An 18,185-nucleotide genomic window follows, 5' to 3' on the forward strand; every position below is an offset into this window, starting at 1 on the left:
CTTGTGACCTCCAAATTTTTCAGGCCAGACCTCTGAGAAACAACACTGTTCTCTCTCTTAGGAATGTGGCATTAGAAAAGTAGCAACCTGCAGATGAAAAGTGGACTTTTGTCATTTTAGTCATCCTGCTGGTGTTTATAAATTTGCCAGAGAGTAAGACACTGGACCTCACCCTCATGAAAGAACGCTGACAAGTGAGCATTTTGTGGCCAAGGCTGATTTGGAGATAAGAGGTGCTACGAAATGTTGTTATTGTGCCAGCCACGGTACTACCACACGAGCACTGCTCAGTTATCATGCACCTTGAAGATAATCCTTTCTCTGTTGGTAAACACCTTAGTCAGTCTCCGAAGAGACTGTCAAAAATTGCCGATGCTGACTATATTTCAAGTCATCATGGCGGGGTATTGGGAAAAGTTTTCAATTAGCAATAATCACGCCTCGGTTGAACCTCATTGGCTATGATACTGCCACTGCGCAAAGTTAGCCAAGCTAATGCCAGCAAATATCCCCTCTTTCTTGGATAAAGGAATCACTTTAAGGAGAGACAAACGCAGTTTACAGTGTTCCGCTGAGGATCATGGGATGCCATATGCTAATTAGACAGCCACTAAACAAGCATTGTTAATAAGCGGCTAAAGAGTCTTAGCATTAGAAAAGGCGGCAAATAGGGCAAAACAAAGCCTGCCAGGGATGCCAGCATAGTGTTTTGTGGAGCAGGCTGCCAAGTGGGCCAGTCCCGCACTTGTAAAATACATGAAAAATACAATTTGAAAAATGGAGTAATGAGTCTACGTCACTGCCATGTGTGCTGATAATTGGGCCTGTGATTATTGTGCCTGGAAGTACTGGTAAGCTGCGCTGGCTAGAGGTGCTTGGGAGTTGGCCAAAGTCTTGGTGGTTGCAGGTTACTGGAGGAGAGAGATGGTACGTGAGCTGTTAATTTTCTGATGCTCATGGTAAGCATGAAGCTCCTTCCATTGCTGCTTTGAGGGTAGATGTGCAGGCTGGAGAAGGGATCCGGCGAATTACTCTAATGCTGGGAATACACGACGACATTTTTCAGTCGATTACTATCCGATCTTATTTCCGATTGACTTTCCGATTCTTATCTTTTCTGATCAATTTCCATTCATTTCTATGAGAAATCGATGAGAAAAAGGATCGATAATAAGATCGGACATGTTGGAAATTATCTATGGAACCATCTATCTGCTGAAAAAACCTATGGTGTATTCCCAGCATAATGTTGACGGTTTGATGCCTCTTTTATGCATGGAATAATCCATGTTTAATATCACAGCAGAAAAAGTTGAAGAGAAATAGATTCAAGACGCAGGGAGGCTGTGAGAGTTCGGGGGATGCACAGAAAGCGGCTGATGTTTCGGTTATGGCTTACTGCAAGCAAAGCACGCAAGAGGCAGCAGTTGCAGAGGGAACTCAGGTAGCGGAAGTGATGGCCAATGAGCATGGGGTAAAGGAAAGGCATCGCCTGAACAGGTACTTGAACCCTGGACCCTCAGATTAAAAGTCTGATGCTCTACCGACTGAGCTATCCAGGCCCTGGAAGGTGAGCTTCACCAGCAGGATGGACGGAAGGTCTAGTACATGCCCTGAGCTGGCTATAGCCTGCGACCTCTACATTTTCTAGGTCAGATCTCTGAAAGAATAAAACTGTACTTGATTTGGAAGGTGGCATTAGAAAGGTAGCCACCAATCAGCGAAGGCATGGAAAGCGGCCGACATCGGTGTTTTGGCCTGGTGCAAGCGGAGCACGCAAGAGGCTGCAGTTGAGGAAGATAGGGAGAGGACACGAAGCATAACGAAAGGCAGAGAGCATCGCCTGAACAGGGACTTGAACCCTGGACCCTCAGATTAAAAGTCTGATGCTCTACCGACTGAGCTATCCAGGCTCTGAAAAGGTGCGATCACCAGCAGCTCAAAGTTTAGCTACAGTATTTCCAGGCTGGACGCAAGTTAAGGTCTAGTGCAAGTCATGAGCAGTCTATAGCACCTAGATAGCCGGGAAACAGCAGAATGCGCTGTTGTTTCCTTCAACCATCAGGTTCTTCACCTTGGCTGATTGTTGACACTTTTAAAACAATGGTACACCACCCAGAAGAAGCTATAGGCCGGCGAAACCTAAATGTCAGCGGTGCTCTGTTTCTGAGCACCCCAACAACGCTTGCAGAAAGAGCTAGCGAGAGGCCACGGGATCATATCTAGCGCAAATAAATGGAGCTTGTGACCTCCAAATTTTTCAGGCCAGACCTCTGAGAAACAACACTGTTCTCTCTCTTAGGAATGTGGCATTAGAAAAGTAGCAACCTGCAGATGAAAAGTGGACTTTTGTCATTTTAGTCATCCTGCTGGTGTTTATAAATTTGCCAGAGAGTAAGACACTGGACCTCACCCTCATGAAAGAACGCTGACAAGTGAGCATTTTGTGGCCAAGACTGATTTGGAGATAAGAGGTGCTACGAAATGTTGTTATTGTGCCAGCCACGGTACTTCCACATGCGCACTGCTCAGTCATCATGCACCTTGAAGATAATCCTTTCTCTGTTGGTAAACACCTTAGTCAGTCTCCAAAGAGACTGTCAAAAATTGCCGATGCTGACTATATTTCAAGTCATCATGGCGGGGTATTGGGAAAAGTTTTCAATTAGCAATAATCACGCCTCGGTTGAACCTCATTGGCTATGATACTGCCACTGCGCAAAGTTAGCCAAGCTAATGCCAGCAAATATCCCCTCTTTCTTGGATAAAGGAAACACCTTAAGGAGAGACAAACGCAGTTTACAGTGTTCCGCTGAGGATCATGGGATGCCATATGCTAATTAGACAGCCACTAAACAAGCATTGTTAATAAGCGGCTAAAGAGTCTTAGCATTTGAAAAGGCGGCAAAGAGGGCAAAACAAAGCCTGCCAGGGTTGCCAGCATAGTGTTTTGTGGAGCAGGCTGCCAAGTGGGCCAGTCCCGCACTTGTAAAATACATGAAAAATACAATTTGAAAAATGGAGTAATGAGTCTACGTCACTGCCATGTGTGCTGATAATTGGGCCTGTGATTATTGTGCCTGGAAGTACTGGTAAGCTGCGCTGGCTAGAGGTGCTTGGGAGTTGGCCAAAGTCTTGGTGGTTGCAGGTTACTGGAGGAGAGAGATGGTACGTGAGCTGTTAATTTTCTGATGCTCATGGTAAGCATGAAGCTCCTTCCATTGCTGCTTTGAGGGTAGATGTGCAGGCTGGAGAAGGGATCCGGCGAATTACTCTAATGCTGGGAATACACGACGACATTTTTCAGTCGATTACTATCCGATCTTATTTCCGATCGACTTTTCCGATTCTTATCTTTTCTGATCAATTTCCATTCATTTCTATGAGAAATCGATGAGAAAAAGGATCGATAATAAGATCGGACATGTTGGAAATTATCTATGGAACCATCTATCTGCTGAAAAAACTTATGGTGTATTCCCAGCATAATGTTGACGGTTTGATGCCTCTTTTATGCATGGAATAATCCATGTTTAATATCACAGCAGAAAAAGTTGAAGAGAAATAGATTCAAGACGCAGGGAGGCTGTGAGAGTTCGGGGGATGCACAGAAAGCGGCTGATGTTTCGGTTATGGCTTACTGCAAGCAAAGCACGCAAGAGGCAGCAGTTGCAGAGGGAACTCAGGTAGCGGAAGTGATGGCCAATGAGCATGGGGTAAAGGAAAGGCATCGCCTGAACAGGGACTTGAACCCTGGACACTCAGATTAAAAGTCTGATGCTCTACCCACTGAGCTATCCAGGCCCTGGAAGGTGAGCTTCACCAGCAGCTCAAAAGTCAGTTATTCCAAGCAGGATGGACGGAAGGTCTAGTACATGCCCTGAGCTGGCTATAGCCTGCGACCTCTACATTTTCTAGGTCAGATCTCTGAAAGAATAAAACTGTACTTGATTTGGAAGGTGGCATTAGAAAGGTAGCCACCAATCAGCGAAGGCATGGAAAGCGGCCGACATCGGTGTTTTGGCCTGGTGCAAGCGGAGCACGCAAGAGGCTGCAGTTGAGGAAGATAGGGAGAGGACACGAAGCATAACAAAAGGCAGAGAGCATCGCCTGAACAGGGACTTGAACCCTGGACCCTCAGATTAAAAGTCTGATGCTCTACCGACTGAGCTATCCAGGCTCTTAAAAGGTGCGATCACCAGCAGCTCAAAGTTTAGCTACAGTATTTCCAGGCTGGGCACAAGTTAAGGTCTAGTGCAAGTCATGAGCAGTCTATAGCACCTAGATAGCCGGGAAACAGCAGAATGCGCTGTTGTTTCCTTCAACCATCAGGTTCTTCACCTTGGCTGATTGTTGACACTTTTAAAACAATGGTACACCAGCCAGAAGAAGCTATAGGCTGGCGAAACCTAAATGTCAGCGGTGCTCTGTTTCTGAGCACACCAACAACGCTTGCAGAAAGAGCTAGCGAGAGGCCACGGGATCGTATCTAGCGCAAATAAATGGAGCTTGTGACCTCCAAATTTTTCAGGCCAGACCTCTGAGAAACAACACTGTTCTCTCTCTTAGGAATGTGGCATTAGAAAAGTAGCAACCTGCAGATGAAAAGTGGACTTTTGTCATTTTAGTCATCCTGCTGGTGTTTATAAATTTGCCAGAGAGTAAGACACTGGACCTCACCCTCATGAAAGAACGCTGACAAGTGAGCATTTTGTGGCCAAGACTGATTTGGAGATAAGAGGTGCTACGAAATGTTGTTATTGTGCCAGCCACGGTACTACCACACGAGCACTGCTCAGTCATCATGCACCTTGAAGATAATCCTTTCTCTGTTGGTAAACACCTTAGTCAGTCTCCGAAGAGACTGTCAAAAATTGCCGATGCTGACTATATTTCAAGTCATCATGGCGGGGTATTGGGAAAAGTTTTCAATTAGCAATAATCACACCTCGGTTGAACCTCATTGGCTATGATACTGCCACTGCGCAAAGTTAGCCAAGCTAATGCCAGCAAATATCCCCTCTTTCTTGGATAAAGGAATCACCTTAAGGAGAGACAAACGCAGTTTACAGTGTTCCGCTGAGGATCATGGGATGCCATATGCTAATTAGACAGCCACTAAACAAGCATTGTTAATAAGCGGCTAAAGAGTCTTAGCATTTGAAAAGGCGGCAAAGAGGGCAAAACAAAGCCTGCCAGGGATGCCAGCATAGTGTTTTGTGGAGCAGGCTGCCAAGTGGGCCAGTCCCGCACTTGTAAAATACATGAAAAATACAATTTGAAAAATGGAGTAATGAGTCTACGTCACTGCCATGTGTGCTGATAATTGGGCCTGTGATTATTGTGCCTGGAAGTACTGGTAAGCTGCGCTGGCTAGAGGTGCTTGGGAGTTGGCCAAAGTCTTGGTGGTTGCAGGTTACTGGAGGAGAGAGATGGTACGTGAGCTGTTAATTTTCTGATGCTCATGGTAAGCATGAAGCTCCTTCCATTGCTGCTTTGAGGGTAGATGTGCAGGCTGGAGAAGGGATCCGGCGAATTACTCTAATGCTGGGAATACACGACGACATTTTTCAGTCGATTACTATCCGATCTTATTTCCGATCGACTTTCCGATTCTTATCTTTTCTGATCAATTTCCATTCATTTCTATGAGAAATCGATGAGAAAAAGGATAGATAATAAGAGCGGACATGTTGGAAATTATCTATGGAACCATCTATCTGCTGAAAAAACTTATGGTGTATTCCCAGCATAATGTTGACGGTTTGATGCCTCTTTTATGCATGGAATAATCCATGTTTAATATCACAGCAGAAAAAGTTGAAGAGAAATAGATTCAAGACGCAGGGAGGCTGTGAGAGTTCGGGGGATGCACAGAAAGCGGCTGATGTTTCGGTTATGGCTTACTGCAAGCAAAGCACGCAAGAGGCAGCAGTTGCAGAGGGAACTCAGGTAGCGGAAGTGATGGCCAATGAGCATGGGGTAAAGGAAAGGCATCGCCTGAACAGGGACTTGAACCCTGGACCCTCAGATTAAAAGTCTGATGCTCTACCGACTGAGCTATCCAGGCCCTGGAAGGTGAGCTTCACCAGCAGCTCAAAAGTCAGTTATTCCAAGCAGGATGGACGGAAGGTCTAGTACATGCCCTGAGCTGGCTATAGCCTGTGACCTCTACATTTTCTAGGTCAGATCTCTGAAAGAATAAAACTGTACTTGATTTGGAAGGGGGCATTAGAAAGGTAGCCACCAATCAGCGAAGGCATGGAAAGCGGCCGACATCGGTGTTTTGGCCTGGTGCAAGCGGAGCACGCAAGATGCTGCAGTTGAGGAAGATAGGGAGAGGACACGAAGCATAACAAAAGGCAGAGAGCATCGCCTGAACAGGGACTTGAACCCTGGACCCTCAGATTAAAAGTCTGATGCTCTACCGACTGAGCTATCCAGGCTCTGAAAAGGCGCGATCACCAGCAGCTCAAAGTTTAGCTACAGTATTGCAAGGCTGGGCGCAAGTTAAGGTCTAGTGCAAGTCATGAGCAGTCTATAGCACCTAGATAGCCGGGAAACAGCAGAATGCACTGTTGTTTCCTTCAACCATCAGGTTCTTCACCTTGGCTGATTGTTGACACTTTTAAAACAATGGTACACCAGCCAGAAGAAGCTATAGGCCGGCGAAACCTAAATGTCAGCGGTGCTCTGTTTCTGAGCACCCCAACAACGCTTGCAGAAAGAGCTAGCGAGAGGCCACGGGATCGTATCTAGCGCAAATAAATGGAGCTTGTGACCTCCAAATTTTTCAGGCCAGACCTCTGAGAAACAACACTGTTCTCTCTCTTAGGAATGTGGCATTAGAAAAGTAGCAACCTGCAGATGAAAAGTGGACTTTTGTCATTTTAGTCATCCTGCTGGTGTTTATAAATTTGCCAGAGAGTAAGACACTGGACCTCACCCTCATGAAAGAACGCTGACAAGTGAGCATTTTGTGGCCAAGACTGATTTGGAGATAAGAGGTGCTACGAAATGTTGTTATTGTGCCAGCCACGGTTCTACCACACGAGCACTGCTCAGTCATCATGCACCTTGAAGATAATCCTTTCTCTGTTGGTAAACACCTTAGTCAGTCTCCGAAGAGACTGTCAAAAATTGCCGATGCTGACTATATTTCAAGTCATCATGGCGGGGTATTGGGAAAAGTTTTCAATTAGCAATAATCACGCCTCGGTTGAACCTCATTGGCTATGATACTGCCACTGCGCAAAGTTAGCCAAGCTAATGCCAGCAAATATCCCCTCTTTCTTGGATAAAGGAATCACCTTAAGGAGAGACAAACGCAGTTTACAGTGTTCCGCTGAGGATCATGGGATGCCATATGCTAATTAGACAGCCACTAAACAAGCATTGTTAATAAGCGGCTAAAGAGTCTTAGCATTTGAAAAGGCGGCAAAGAGGGCAAAACAAAGCCTGCCAGGGATGCCAGCATAGTGTTTTGTGGAGCAGGCTGCCAAGTGGGCCAGTCCCGCACTTGTAAAATACATGAAAAATACAATTTGAAAAATGGAGTAATGAGTCTACGTCACTGCCATGTGTGCTGATAATTGGGCCTGTGATTATTGTGCCTGGAAGTACTGGTAAGCTGCGCTGGCTAGAGGTGCTTGGGAGTTGGCCAAAGTCTTGGTGGTTGCAGGTTACTGGAGGAGAGAGATGGTACGTGAGCTGTTAATTTTCTGATGCTCATGGTAAGCATGAAGCTCCTTCCATTGCTGCTTTGAGGGTAGATGTGCAGGCTGGAGAAGGGATCCGGCGAATTACTCTAATGCTGGGAATACACGACGACATTTTTCAGTCGATTACTATCCGATCTTATTTCCGATCGACTTTCCGATTCTTATCTTTTCTGATCAATTTCCATTCATTTCTATGAGAAAAAGGATCGATAATAAGATCGGACATGTTGGAAATTATCTATGGAACCATCTATCTGCTGAAAAAACGTATGGTGTATTCCCAGCATAATGTTGACGGTTTGATGCCTCTTTTATGCATGGAATAATCCATGTTTAATATCACAGCAGAAAAAGTTGAAGAGAAATAGATTCAAGACGCACGGAGGCTGTGAGAGTTCGGGGGATGCACAGAAAGCGGCTGATGTTTCGGTTATGGCTTACTGCAAGCAAAGCACGCAAGAGGCAGCAGTTGCAGAGGGAACTCAGGTAGCGGAAGTGATGGCCAATGAGCATGGGGTAAAGGAAAGGCATCGCCTGAACAGGAACTTGAACCCTGGACCCTCAGATTAAAAGTCTGATGCTCTACCGACTGAGCTATCCAGGCCCTGGAAGGTGGGCTTCACCAGCAGCTCAAAAGTCAGTTATTCCAAGCAGGATGGACGGAAGGTCTAGTACATGCCCTGAGCTGGCTATAGCCTGCGACCTCTACATTTTCTAGGTCAGATCTCTGAAAGAATAAAACTGTACTTGATTTGGAAGGTGGCATTAGAAAGGTAGCCACCAATCAGCGAAGGCATGGAAAGCGGCCGACATCGGTGTTTTGGCCTGGTGCAAGCGGAGCACGCAAGAGGCTGCAGTTGAGGAAGATAGGGAGAGGACACGAAGCATAACAAAAGGCAGAGAGCATGCAGAATGCGCTGTTGTTTCCTTCAACCATCAGGTTCTTCACCTTGGATGATTGTTGACACTTTTAAAACAATGGTACACCAGCCAGAAGAAGCTATAGGCCGGCGAAACCTAAATGTCAGCGGTGCTCTGTTTCTGAGCACCCCAACAACGCTTGCAGAAAGAGCTAGCGAGAGGCCACGGGATCGTATCTAGCGCAAATAAATGGAGCTTGTGACCTCCAAATTTTTCAGGCCAGACCTCTGAGAAACAACACTGTTCTCTCTCTTAGGAATGTGGCATTAGAAAAGTTGCAACCTGCAGATGAAAAGTGGACTTTTGTCATTTTAGTCATCCTGCTGGTGTTTATAAATTTGCCAGAGAGTAAGACACTGGACCTCACCCTCATGAAAGAACGCTGACAAGTGAGCATTTTGTGGCCAAGACTGATTTGGAGATAAGAGGTGCTACGAAATGTTGTTATTGTGCCAGCCACGGTTCTACCACACGAGCACTGCTCAGTCATCATGCACCTTGAAGATAATCCTTTCTCTGTTGGTAAACACCTTAGTCAGTCTCCGAAGAGACTGTCAAAAATTGCCGATGCTGACTATATTTCAAGTCATCATGGCGGGGTATTGGGAAAAGTTTTCAATTAGCAATAATCACGCCTCGGTTGAACCTCATTGGCTATGATACTGCCACTGCGCAAAGTTAGCTAAGCTAATGCCAGCAAATATCCCCTCTTTCTTGGATAAAGGAATCACCTTAAGGAGAGACAAACGCAGTTTACAGTGTTCCGCTGAGGATCATGGGATGCCATATGCTAATTAGACAGCCACTAAACAAGCATTGTTAATAAGCGGCTAAAGAGTCTTAGCATTTGAAAAGGCGGCAAAGAGGGCAAAACAAAGCCTGCCAGGGATGCCAGCATAGTGTTTTGTGGAGCAGGCTGCCAAGTGGGCCAGTCCCGCACTTGTAAAATACATGAAAAATACAATTTGAAAAATGGAGTAATGAGTCTACGTCACTGCCATGTGTGCTGATAATTGGGCCTGTGATTATTGTGCCTGGAAGTACTGGTAAGCTGCGCTGGCTAGAGGTGCTTGGGAGTTGGCCAAAGTCTTGGTGGTTGCAGGTTACTGGAGGAGAGAGATGGTACGTGAGCTGTTCATTTTCTGATGCTCATGGTAAGCATGAAGCTCCTTCCATTGCTGCTTTGAGGGTAGATGTGCAGGCTGGAGAAGGGATCCGGCGAATTACTCTAATGCTGGGAATACACGACGACATTTTTCAGTCGATTACTATCCGATCTTATTTCCGATCGACTTTCCAATTCTTATCTTTTCTGATCAATTTCCATTCATTTCTATGAGAAAAAGGATCGATAATAAGATCGGACATGTTGGAAATTATCTATGGAACCATCTATCTGCTGAAAAAACGTATGGTGTATTCCCAGCATAATGTTGACGGTTTGATGCCTCTTTTATGCATGGAATAATCCATGTTTAATATCACAGCAGAAAAAGTTGAAGAGAAATAGATTCAAGACGCAGGGAGGCTGTGAGAGTTCGGGGGATGCACAGAAAGCAGCTGATGTTTCGGTTATGGCTTACTGCAAGCAAAGCACGCAAGAGGCAGCAGTTGCAGAGGGAACTCAGGTAGCGGAAGTGATGGCCAATGAGCATGGGGTAAAGGAAAGGCATCGCCTGAACAGGGACTTGAACCCTGGACCCTCAGATTAAAAGTCTGATGCTCTACCGACTGAGCTATCCAGGCCCTGGAAGGTGGGCTTCACCAGCAGCTCAAAAGTCAGTTATTCCAAGCAGGATGGACGGAAGGTCTAGTACATGCCCTGAGCTGGCTATAGCCTGCGACCTCTACATTTTCTAGGTCAGATCTCTGAAAGAATAAAACTGTACTTGATTTGGAAGGTGGCATTAGAAAGGAGGTGTGTGATATAGCATTCCCTTTCCCCAATACTAATGTTATTCTGGTAGGAATTACTTATGTATTGCTTATTTCAATATCTTTATGAGGATATCTTGTAGTAGGAATCACTAATGTGCTGTTCATTCTATGAGGACACTGAATTGCACTGTCACTTGGTTTTGGGATATGTGATGGTATGACGGATCCCCTTGATTTGGAATCTGGGATCGAGTGGGGGCTAGAGGCGGGTCCTAGTTAGAGTAGGCCCCCCCTATAAACCACGGTGGGATCCGTCATGCCAGAACAAATGAATGTAAAAATAATAATGATAATAATAATGGAATAATTTGTATTAGGCACACGTGTAACACGTATTAGATAGGGCATAACACAATAGGACTAATAATAGTAGTTGATGACAGAGTATTAACACTAGCATCAACATAGGGTTAAGTCACACATAAGGATTGTGCATAACTGTATTTGGCACAATAAAGGTCACATTTGCACATTTGCACAAAGGGAAATAGATAGTATATACAAAGAGGGATAATGTGTATGGAGATCGCATTGGTATGCGCTCCTCATGATATATGCGAACATATGTTTTTACAATAGGAGGAGAGGAAGGAATTAGTACGTGAAGCTGACTGGTTGCTAGGTAATAGAGAACACACACCGCGAGATAGGAGCCGCTCAAACAGCTAATCTGCATACAATGTTGTACATAGCGTTCCAGCCTGCCGCTGGCCAGCAAGCCCCTGATGAGTCATTTGACGAAACCGGTAGGGCGTGGCCTCAAGCGGCAGGCAGGAAGACGCTGAGAGAGCGGCGGTGAGGACGTCCAGGAGGTTTTATACTATGCGCATATTGATTTTACAGAATGTGAGTGTACTTTTAACATTTTACTAAGGAATAAAAACAGTATTATGCTATGAGGAGCTGTGTATTAGTTCTACAGGGAGAAATTTAAAACGCTGTTGGTAAAGAGTCTCCCATCCTGTGCAACTACCCTGTGCGATCAGAAAGCGCTGTTGGCTGGGCTATGTGAGGTCAGCATGGAAATCTGGTGAGCGACTACTGGTTATTGTGCACAGTGGTGTGGAAGTTCATAGAGACACAGGGTGTGTAGCGGCCACAGTGGGGAACACTTGCATGTGAACAAGCACGGGTGTAGGTTTTTTGTGAACAGGCTTACACTATGTGCTTTTCAATTTTCCTTATCTGAGGAACTGCGGAAAGAGGTGCTGCAAATACTGGAAAAGTTTGGAGGTGTACTGGAGGGATATCTAGACTCAAGGCATCCATATGATCTGTTGCTGGTCCGTAAAGGTCAGCATATATATCTGGTGAGCAGGAATTTTTCTCATTGGAGTGGGATTGGTGTAAAGTGGAACACACAGTGGGGAGCACGTACCAGTGTTGGGGTGCACCCAAATCTTGTATATATATATGTGGAAAATTTATATACAGGTTCACGCTATGATATGCTATATATTTCTCTGAGGTGATAATGACCCAGGAGTGAAGTGGTGGAAGAAGAAATACAAGGAAAGAATCTTCACCCATACACGAGTTTAGCTGATCTGTGGCAAATCAGCCTTGCAACATTGGTGAGAGTATATATTACTACCAGAGACTTGGAGACGGGTTTTTTCCTTTGCAGCAGTGGGACTGTATGCAGAGTGTTGTTTGATATCAGAGACTGTGGACATTTAATGGTGGAACTGTGTGTAATTCTTTAGGGGATAGAGCGCTGTACAGACATCTAATCAAAAGCATTAGAAAGGTAGCCACCAATCAGCGAAGGCATGGAAAGCGGCCGACATCGGTGTTTTGGCCTGGTGCAAGCGGAGCACGCAAGAGGCTGCAGTTGAGGAAGATAGGGAGAGGACACGAAGCATAACGAAAGGCAGAGAGCATCGCCTGAACAGGGACTTGAACCCTGGACCCTCAGATTAAAAGTCTGATGCTCTACCGACTGAGCTATCCAGGCTCTGAAAAGGTGTGATCACCAGCAGCTCAAAGTTTAGCTACAGTATTGCAAGGCTGGGCGCAAGTTAAGGTCTAGTGCAAGTCATGAGCAGTCTATAGCACCTAGATAGCCGGGAAACAGCAGAATGCGCTGTTGTTTCCTTCAACCATCAGGTTCTTCACCTTGGCTGATTGTTGACACTTTTAAAACAATGGTACACCAGCCAGAAGAAGCTATAGGCCGGCGAAACCTAAATGTCAGCGGTGCTCTGTTTCTGAGCACCCCAACAACGCTTGCAGAAAGAGCTAGCGAGAGGCCACGGGATCGTATCTAGCGCAAATAAATGGAGCTTGTGACCTCCAAATTTTTCAGGCCAGACCTCTGAGAAACAACACTGTTCTCTCTCTTAGGAATGTGGCATTAGAAAAGTTGCAACCTGCAGATGAAAAGTGGACTTTTGTCATTTTAGTCATCCTGCTGGTGTTTATAAATTTGCCAGAGAGTAAGACACTGGACCTCACCCTCATGAAAGAACGCTGACAAGTGAGCATTTTGTTGCCAAGACTGATTTGGAGATAAGAGGTGCTACGAAATGTTGTTATTGTGCCAGCCACGGTACTACCACACGAGCACTGCTCAGTCATCATGCACCTTGAAGATAATCCTTTCTCTGTTGGTAAACACCTTAGTCAGTCTCCGAAGAGACTGTCAAAAATTGCCGATGCTGACTATATTTCAAGTCATCATGGCGGGGTATTGGGAAAAGTTTTCAATTAGCAATAATCACGCCTCGGTTGAACCTCATTGGCTATGATACTGCCACTGCGCAAAGTTAGCCAAGCTAATGCCAGCAAATATCCCCTCTTTCTTGGATAAAGGAATCACCTTAAGGAGAGACAAACGCAGTTTACAGTGTTCCGCTGAGGATCATGGGATGCCATATGCTAATTAGACAGCCACTAAACAAGCATTGTTAATAAGCGGCTAAAGAGTCTTAGCATTTGAAAAGGCGGCAAAGAGGGCAAAACAAAGCCTGCCAGGGATGCCAGCATAGTGTTTTGTGGAGAAGGGTGCCAATTGGGCCAGTCCCGCACTTGTAAAATACATGAAAAATACAATTTGAAAAATGGAGTAATGAGTCTACGTCACTGCCATGTGTGCTGATAATTGGGCCTGTGATTATTGTGCCTGGAAGTACTGGTAAGCTGCGCTGGCTAGAGGTGCTTGGGAGTTGGCCAAAGTCTTGGTGGTTGCAGGTTACTGGAGGAGAGAGATGGTATGTGAGCTGTTAATTTTCTGATGCTCATGGTAAACATGAAGCTCCTTCCATTGCTGCTTTGAGGGTAGATGTGCAGGCTGGAGAAGGGATCCGGCGAATTACTCTAATGCTGGGAATACACGATGACATTTTTCAGTCGATTACTATCCGATCTTATTTCCGATCGACTTTCCGATTCTTATCTTTTCTGATCAATTTCCATTCATTTCTATGAGAAATCGATGAGAAAAAGGATCGATAATAAGATCGGACATGTTGGAAATTATCTATGGAACCATCTATCTGCTGAAAAAACTTATGGTGTATTCCCAGCATAATGTTGACGGTTTGATGCCTCTTTTATGCATGGAATAATCCATGTTTAATATCACAGCAGAAAAAGTTGAAGAGAAATAGATTCAAGACGCAGGGAGGCTGTGAGAGTTCGGGGGATGCACAGAAAACGGCTGATGTTTCGGTTATGGCTTACTGCAAGCAAAGCACGCAAGAGGCAGCAGTTGCAGAGGGAACTCAGGTAGCGGAAGTGATGGCCAATGAGCATGGGGTAAAGGAAAGGCATCGCCTGAACAGGGACTTGAACCCTGGACCCTCAGCTTAAAAGTCTGATGCTCTACCGACTGAGCTATCCAGGCCCTGAAAGGTGAGCTTCACCAGCAGCTCAAAAGTCAGTTATTCCAAGCAGGATGGACGGAAGGTCTAGTACATGCCCTGAGCTGGCTATAGCCTGCGACCTCTACATTTTCTAGGTCAGATCTCTGAAAGAATAAAACTGTACTTGATTTGGAAGGTGGCATTAGAAAGGTAGCCACCAATCAGCGAAGGCATGGAAAGCGGCCGACATCGGTGTTTTGGCCTGGTGCAAGCGGAGCATGCAAGAGGCTGCAGTTGAGGAAGATAGGGAGAGGACACGAAGCATAACAAAAGGCAGTAAGCATCACCTGAACAGGGACTTGAACCCTGGACCCTCAGATTAAAAGTCTGATGCTCTACCGACTGAGCTATCCAGGCTCTGATAAGGTGTGATCACCAGCAGCTCAAAGTTTAGCTACAGTATTTCCAGGCTGGGCGCAAGTTAAGGTCTAGTGCAAGTCATGAGCAGTCTATAGCACCTAGATAGCCGGGAAACAGCAGAATGCGCTGTTGTTTCCTTCAACCATCAGGTTCTTCACCTTGGATGATTGTTGACACTTTTAAAACAATGGTACACCAGCCAGAAGAAGCTATAGGCCGGCGAAACCTAAATGTCAGCGGTGCTCTGTTTCTGAGCACCCCAACAACGCTTGCAGAAAGAGCTAGCGAGAGGCCACGGGATCGTATCTAGCGCAAATAAATGGAGCTTGTGACCTCCAAATTTTTCAGGCCAGACCTCTGAGAAACAACACTGTTCTCTCTCTTAGGAATGTGGCATTAGAAAAGTAGCAACCTGCAGATGAAAAGTGGACTTTTGTCATTTTAGTCATCCTGCTGGTGTTTATAAATTTGCCAGAGAGTAAGACACTGGACCTCACCCTCATGAAAGAACGCTGACAAGTGAGCATTTTGTGGCCAAGACTGATTTGGAGATAAGAGGTGCTACGAAATGTTGTTATTGTGCCAGCCACGGTTCTACCACACGAGCACTGCTCAGTCATCATGCACCTTGAAGATAATCCTTTCTCTGTTGGTAAACACCTTAGTCAGTCTCCGAAGAGACTGTCAAAAATTGCCGATGCTGACTATATTTCAAGTCATCATGGCGGGGTATTGGGAAAAGTTTTCAATTAGCAATAATCACGCCTCGGTTGAACCTCATTGGCTATGATACTGCCACTGCGCAAAGTTAGCCAAGCTAATGCCAGCAAATATCCCCTCTTTCTTGGATAAAGGAATCACCTTAAGGAGAGACAAACGCAGTTTACAGTGTTCCGCTGAGGATCATGGGATGCCATATGCTAATTAGACAGCCACTAAACAAGCATTGTTAATAAGCGGCTAAAGAGTCTTAGCATTTGAAAAGGCGGCAAAGAGGGCAAAACAAAGCCTGCCAGGGATGCCAGCATAGTGTTTTGTGGAGCAGGCTGCCAAGTGGGCCAGTCCCGCACTTGTAAAATACATGAAAAATACAATTTGAAAAATGGAGTAATGAGTCTACGTCACTGCCATGTGTGCTGATAATTGGGCCTGTGATTATTGTGCCTGGAAGTACTGGTAAGCTGCGCTGGCTAGAGGTGCTTGGGAGTTGGCCAAAGTCTTGGTGGTTGCAGGTTACTGGAGGAGAGAGATGGTACGTGAGCTGTTCATTTTCTGATGCTCATGGTAAGCATGAAGCTCCTTCCATTGCTGCTTTGAGGGTAGATGTGCAGGCTGGAGAAGGGATCCGGCGAATTACTCTAATGCTGGGAATACACGACGACATTTTTCAGTCGATTACTATCCGATCTTATTTCCGATCGACTTTCCGATTCTTATCTTTTCTGATCAATTTCCATTCATTTCTATGAGAAAAAGGATCGATAATAAGATCGGACATGTTGGAAATTATCTATGGAACCATCTAGCTGCAGAAAAAACTTATGGTGTATTCCCAGCATAATGTTGACGGTTTGATGCCTCTTTTATGCATGGAATAATCCATGTTTAATATCACAGCAGAAAAAGTTGAAGAGAAATAGTTTCAAGACGCAGGGAGGCTGTGAGAGTTCGGGGGATGCACAGAAAGCGGCTGATGTTTCGGTTATGGCTTACTGCAAGCAAAGCACGCAAGAGGCTGCAGTTGCAGAGGGAACTCAGGTAGCGGAAGTGATGGCCAATGAGCATGGGGTAAAGGAAAGGCATCGCCTGAACAGGGACTTGAACCCTGGACCCTCAGATTAAAAGTCTGATGCTCTACCGACTGAGCTATCCAGGCCCTGGAAGGTGGGCTTCACCAGCAGCTCAAAAGTCAGTTATTCCAAGCAGGATGGACGGAAGGTCTAGTACATGCCCTGAGCTGGCTATAGCCTGCGACCTCTACATTTTCTAGGTCAGATCTCTGAAAGAATAAAACTGTACTTGATTTGGAAGGTGGCATTAGAAAGGTAGCCACCAATCAGCGAAGGCATGGAAAGCGGCCGACATCGGTGTTTTGGCCTGGTGCAAGCGGAGCACGCAAGAGGCTGCAGTTGAGGAAGATAGGGAGAGGACACGAAGCATAACGAAAGGCAGAGAGCATCGCCTGAACAGGGACTTGAACCCTGGACCCTCAGATTAAAAGTCTGATGCTCTACTGACTGAGCTATCCAGGCTCTGAAAAGGTGTGATCACCAGCAGCTCAAAGTTTAGCTACAGTATTTCCAGGCTGGGCGCAAGTTAAGGTCTAGTGCAAGTCATGAGCAGTCTATAGCACCTAGATAGCCGGGAAACAGCAGAATGCGCTGTTGTTTCCTTCAACCATCAGGTTCTTCACCTTGGCTGATTGTTGACACTTTTAAAACAATGGTACACCAGCCAGAAGAAGCTATAGGCCGGCGAAACCTAAATGTCAGCGGTGCTCTGTTTCTGAGCACCCCAACAACGCTTGCAGAAAGAGCTAGCGAGAGGCCACGGGATCGTATCTAGCGCAAATAAATGGAGCTTGTGACCTCCAAATTTTTCAGGCCAGACCTCTGAGAAACAACACTGTTCTCTCTCTTAGGAATGTGGCATTAGAAAAGTAGCAACCTGCAGATGAAAAGTGGACTTTTGTCATTTTAGTCATCCTGCTGGTGTTTATAAATTTGCCAGAGAGTAAGACACTGGACCTCACCCTCATGAAAGAACGCTGACAAGTGAGCATTTTGTGGCCAAGACTGATTTGGAGATAAGAGGTGCTACGAAATGTTGTTATTGTGCCAGCCACGGTTCTACCACACGAGCACTGCTCAGTCATCATGCACCTTGAAGATAATCCTTTCTCTGTTGGTAAACACCTTAGTCAGTCTCCGAAGAGACTGTCAAAAATTGCCGATGCTGACTATATTTCAAGTCATCATGGCGGGGTATTGGGAAAAGTTTTCAATTAGCAATAATCACGCCTCGGTTGAACCTCATTGGCTATGATACTGCCACTGCGCAAAGTTAGCCAAGCTAATGCCAGCAAATATCCCCTCTTTCTTGGATAAAGGAATCACCTTAAGGAGAGACAAACGCAGTTTACAGTGTTCCGCTGAGGATCATGGGATGCCATATGCTAATTAGACAGCCACTAAACAAGCATTGTTAATAAGCGGCTAAAGAGTCTTAGCATTTGAAAAGGCGGCAAAGAGGGCAAAACAAAGCCTGCCAGGGATGCCAGCATAGTGTTTTGTGGAGCAGGCTGCCAAGTGGGCCAGTCCCGCACTTGTAAAATACATGAAAAATACAATTTGAAAAATGGAGTAATGAGTCTACGTCA

General features: G+C 45.6%; 21 non-coding genes across 21 annotated transcripts; all 21 read right to left on the reverse strand.

Annotated features, from left to right (window-relative positions):
- Window positions 1–344: 344 nt before the first annotated feature.
- On the reverse strand, window positions 345–485 carry LOC137564624 (U4 spliceosomal RNA). Its single transcript, XR_011030715.1, has one exon. It is a non-coding gene; the product is annotated as a U4 spliceosomal RNA (small nuclear RNA).
- Window positions 486–1,489: 1,004 nt separating this feature from the next.
- On the reverse strand, window positions 1,490–1,562 carry TRNAK-UUU (transfer RNA lysine (anticodon UUU)). The gene has a single exon. It is a non-coding gene; the product is annotated as a tRNA-Lys (tRNA).
- A 278-nt stretch (window positions 1,563–1,840) lies between these two features.
- Window positions 1,841–1,913, reverse strand: TRNAK-UUU (transfer RNA lysine (anticodon UUU)). Its single transcript has one exon. It is a non-coding gene; the product is annotated as a tRNA-Lys (tRNA).
- Window positions 1,914–2,585: 672 nt separating this feature from the next.
- Window positions 2,586–2,726, reverse strand: LOC137564518 (U4 spliceosomal RNA). Its single transcript, XR_011030625.1, has one exon. It is a non-coding gene; the product is annotated as a U4 spliceosomal RNA (small nuclear RNA).
- Window positions 2,727–3,731: 1,005 nt separating this feature from the next.
- TRNAK-UUU (transfer RNA lysine (anticodon UUU)) lies at window positions 3,732–3,804 on the reverse strand. Its single transcript has one exon. It is a non-coding gene; the product is annotated as a tRNA-Lys (tRNA).
- Window positions 3,805–4,107: 303 nt separating this feature from the next.
- TRNAK-UUU (transfer RNA lysine (anticodon UUU)) lies at window positions 4,108–4,180 on the reverse strand. The gene has a single exon. It is a non-coding gene; the product is annotated as a tRNA-Lys (tRNA).
- A 672-nt stretch (window positions 4,181–4,852) lies between these two features.
- Window positions 4,853–4,993, reverse strand: LOC137564690 (U4 spliceosomal RNA). Its single transcript, XR_011030775.1, has one exon. It is a non-coding gene; the product is annotated as a U4 spliceosomal RNA (small nuclear RNA).
- A 1,004-nt stretch (window positions 4,994–5,997) lies between these two features.
- TRNAK-UUU (transfer RNA lysine (anticodon UUU)) lies at window positions 5,998–6,070 on the reverse strand. The gene has a single exon. It is a non-coding gene; the product is annotated as a tRNA-Lys (tRNA).
- A 303-nt stretch (window positions 6,071–6,373) lies between these two features.
- TRNAK-UUU (transfer RNA lysine (anticodon UUU)) lies at window positions 6,374–6,446 on the reverse strand. Its single transcript has one exon. It is a non-coding gene; the product is annotated as a tRNA-Lys (tRNA).
- Window positions 6,447–7,118: 672 nt separating this feature from the next.
- Window positions 7,119–7,259, reverse strand: LOC137564626 (U4 spliceosomal RNA). The gene has a single exon (XR_011030716.1). It is a non-coding gene; the product is annotated as a U4 spliceosomal RNA (small nuclear RNA).
- Window positions 7,260–8,252: 993 nt separating this feature from the next.
- On the reverse strand, window positions 8,253–8,325 carry TRNAK-UUU (transfer RNA lysine (anticodon UUU)). The gene has a single exon. It is a non-coding gene; the product is annotated as a tRNA-Lys (tRNA).
- Window positions 8,326–9,181: 856 nt separating this feature from the next.
- On the reverse strand, window positions 9,182–9,322 carry LOC137564627 (U4 spliceosomal RNA). The gene has a single exon (XR_011030717.1). It is a non-coding gene; the product is annotated as a U4 spliceosomal RNA (small nuclear RNA).
- A 993-nt stretch (window positions 9,323–10,315) lies between these two features.
- Window positions 10,316–10,388, reverse strand: TRNAK-UUU (transfer RNA lysine (anticodon UUU)). Its single transcript has one exon. It is a non-coding gene; the product is annotated as a tRNA-Lys (tRNA).
- Window positions 10,389–12,464: 2,076 nt separating this feature from the next.
- TRNAK-UUU (transfer RNA lysine (anticodon UUU)) lies at window positions 12,465–12,537 on the reverse strand. The gene has a single exon. It is a non-coding gene; the product is annotated as a tRNA-Lys (tRNA).
- Window positions 12,538–13,209: 672 nt separating this feature from the next.
- On the reverse strand, window positions 13,210–13,350 carry LOC137564628 (U4 spliceosomal RNA). The gene has a single exon (XR_011030718.1). It is a non-coding gene; the product is annotated as a U4 spliceosomal RNA (small nuclear RNA).
- A 1,004-nt stretch (window positions 13,351–14,354) lies between these two features.
- Window positions 14,355–14,427, reverse strand: TRNAK-UUU (transfer RNA lysine (anticodon UUU)). Its single transcript has one exon. It is a non-coding gene; the product is annotated as a tRNA-Lys (tRNA).
- A 303-nt stretch (window positions 14,428–14,730) lies between these two features.
- TRNAK-UUU (transfer RNA lysine (anticodon UUU)) lies at window positions 14,731–14,803 on the reverse strand. The gene has a single exon. It is a non-coding gene; the product is annotated as a tRNA-Lys (tRNA).
- Window positions 14,804–15,475: 672 nt separating this feature from the next.
- On the reverse strand, window positions 15,476–15,616 carry LOC137564629 (U4 spliceosomal RNA). Its single transcript, XR_011030719.1, has one exon. It is a non-coding gene; the product is annotated as a U4 spliceosomal RNA (small nuclear RNA).
- A 993-nt stretch (window positions 15,617–16,609) lies between these two features.
- On the reverse strand, window positions 16,610–16,682 carry TRNAK-UUU (transfer RNA lysine (anticodon UUU)). Its single transcript has one exon. It is a non-coding gene; the product is annotated as a tRNA-Lys (tRNA).
- Window positions 16,683–16,985: 303 nt separating this feature from the next.
- TRNAK-UUU (transfer RNA lysine (anticodon UUU)) lies at window positions 16,986–17,058 on the reverse strand. Its single transcript has one exon. It is a non-coding gene; the product is annotated as a tRNA-Lys (tRNA).
- Window positions 17,059–17,730: 672 nt separating this feature from the next.
- On the reverse strand, window positions 17,731–17,871 carry LOC137564630 (U4 spliceosomal RNA). The gene has a single exon (XR_011030720.1). It is a non-coding gene; the product is annotated as a U4 spliceosomal RNA (small nuclear RNA).
- Between the last annotated feature and the right edge of the window lie 314 nt (window positions 17,872–18,185).

This window comes from Hyperolius riggenbachi, chromosome 3 (genome assembly GCF_040937935.1).
Source record: "Hyperolius riggenbachi isolate aHypRig1 chromosome 3, aHypRig1.pri, whole genome shotgun sequence".
NCBI classification, from domain to species: Eukaryota; Metazoa; Chordata; class Amphibia; order Anura; family Hyperoliidae; genus Hyperolius; species Hyperolius riggenbachi.